Source organism: Oncorhynchus gorbuscha, linkage group LG12 (assembly GCF_021184085.1).
Source record: "Oncorhynchus gorbuscha isolate QuinsamMale2020 ecotype Even-year linkage group LG12, OgorEven_v1.0, whole genome shotgun sequence".
Classification (NCBI taxonomy): domain Eukaryota; kingdom Metazoa; phylum Chordata; class Actinopteri; order Salmoniformes; family Salmonidae; genus Oncorhynchus; species Oncorhynchus gorbuscha.
In genome coordinates, this window is record NC_060184.1 from 6869127 (window position 1) to 6871976 (window position 2850).

Sequence of the window (2850 nt, forward strand, 5' to 3'; positions counted from 1 at the left end):
ACATGGAACTCTATTCCACAGTACTACATAGAGCCATGACTACATGGAACTCTATTCCACAGTACTACATAGAGCCATGACTACATGGAACTCTATTCCACAGTACTACATAGAGCCATGACTACATGGAACTCTATTCCACAGTACTACATAGAGCCATGACTACATGGAACTCTATTCCACAGTACTACATAGTCATGACTACATGGAACTCTATTCCACAGTACTACATAGAGCCATGACTACATGGAACTCTATTCCACAGTACTACATAGAGCCATGACTACATGGAACTCTATTCCACAGTACTACATAGAGCCATGACTACATGGAACTCTATTCCACAGTACTACATAGAGCCATGACTACATGGAACTCTATTCCACAGTACTACATAGAGCCATGACTACATGGAACTCTATTCCACAGTACTACATAGAGCCATGACTACATGGAACTCTATTCCACAGTACTACATAGAGCCATGACTACATGGAACTCTATTCCACAGTACTACATAGAGCCATGACTACATGGAACTCTATTCCACAGTACTACATAGAGCCATGACTACATGGAACTCTATTCCACAGTACTACATAGAGCCATGACTACATGGAACTCTATTCCACAGTACTACATAGAGCCATGACTACATGGAACTCTATTCCACAGTACTACATAGAGCCATGACTACATGGAACTCTATTCCACAGTACTACATAGAGCCATGACTACATGGAACTCTATTCCACAGTACTACATAGAGCCATGACTACATGGAACTCTATTCCACAGTACTACATAGAGCCATGACTACATGGAACTCTATTCCACAGTACTACATAGAGCCATGACTACATGGAACTCTATTCCACAGTACTACATAGAGACATGACTACATGGAACTCTATTCCACATGAAGTAACTGATGCAGTAAAATTTGATTGAGAAAACAGATAAAAATACAGCTTATGGAACAGCGGGGACGAAGTGAAGTAACACAAACACAACGATGGTCTGACCAATCGGATTCCACGCTTCAAGATTGCTTTGACCACGTGGACTGGGATGTGTTCAAGGTAGCCTCAGACAATAACATTGATGTATACACTGACTCTGTGAGTGAGTTTATTAGGAAGTGCATTGGAGATGTTGTACCCACTGGGAGTATTAAAACCTTCCCTAACCAGAAATGTTGGATTGATGGCAGCATTCTCGCAAAACTAAAACCACGAACCACCGCATTTAATCATGGCAAGGCGACTAGAAACATGACCGAATACAAACAGTGTAGTTATTCCCTCCGCAAGGCAATCAAACAAGCTAAGCGTCAGTCCAGAGACAAAGTCGAGTCGCAATTCAACGGCTCAAACACGAGATGTATGTGGCAGGGTCTATAGACAATCACGGATTACAACAACAAAACCAGCCACGTCATGGACATCCGCATCTTGCTCCCAGACAAATGAACCAATTTCTTTGCGTGCTTTGAGGACAATACAGTGCCACCGACACGGCCCGCTACCAAAGGCTGTAGGCTCTCCTTTTCTGTGGCCGACATGAGTAAAACATGTAAACGTGTTAACCCTCGCAAGGCTCCCGGCCCAGACGGCATCTCTAGCCGCATTCTCAGAGCATGCGCAGACCAGCTGTCTGGTGTGTTTACGGGCATATTCAATCAATCCCTATCCCAGTCTGCTGTTCCCACATGCTTCAAGATGGCCACCATTATTCCTGTTCCCAAGGAAGCTAAGGTAACTGAACTAAATGATTATCGCCCCATAGCACTCACTTCCGTCATCATGAAGTGCTTTGAGAGACTAGTCAAGGATCACATCACCTTCACCCTACCTAATACCCTAGACCAGAGGTGCACAATTTGCGGACCCCCGGGTCGGGACAGAGTGAAGGTTCTATCTGTACCTCGACACATTTCTCATAAATAATTGTTAAATTAAATACTTTTTTTCAATGTACTCCCACTGCGCTGGCTCAGCGCAGCTGGGAAGCTCCCAGATAGCGTCCCGTACTACTGTGTGTTGTCCAATCACGTGCGTTATTAAAATCACTTCACGAAACTCAGCCAATCAAAGTGAATGTATGAAATGATAAAGAAATTATAGAATGGTGTGCGCAACAGTCAGGAAAGTCGATACAGAAAATGTAGCTTTCAAAGAGGAGTGGACAGACAAACATTCCTTTAAACTTCCCGCAGCGAGTGTCCAACCACTCTGCCTGATATGTCCAGAGACCGTGGCTCTAATTTAAAAAAAAAGTGCCAACGTGAAGCGCCACTACGAGACAAAGCACAGATCTTTTGAGCAAACATATCCCACAGCAGTCTGAGGTGAGGACACGCAAAAAATAAACAAACTCAAAGCCCAGTGTGATTGGTCCACCAGAGTCCTCTCGCGTTCACTGGATACTGCATATGGATATTGTTGCTTTTTTAGGTAGACGTCACATCACACCTTAATGAGCTCAACGTGAAACTACAGGGCAAGAACGATTCAGCTTGTGATTTGATGTCATCTGTCCGACTCCTTCCAGAGGAAACTGGAAGTGTTCAAGGAAGATCTTCAAGGAGACACGTTGCACACCTCCCAAAAGTGCAGGAACAGATTCCGGGTGAGAGAGATGTTTCTCCTCATGTTGACTTCATAGATAAGCTGATTGGAAACGTCAGACAGCTTCAGCCTTGGACAGCAGCGCCTTCTTCTAATTGAGAATCTAATCCTCATCACAGATGTCAGAGGATTTTCAAAGGAGATGACACAGACCTTCACGTGGGCTGGATCTCTACAGATGGAACTGATTGATCTGCAAGCAAATGTTGCACTAAGAGAG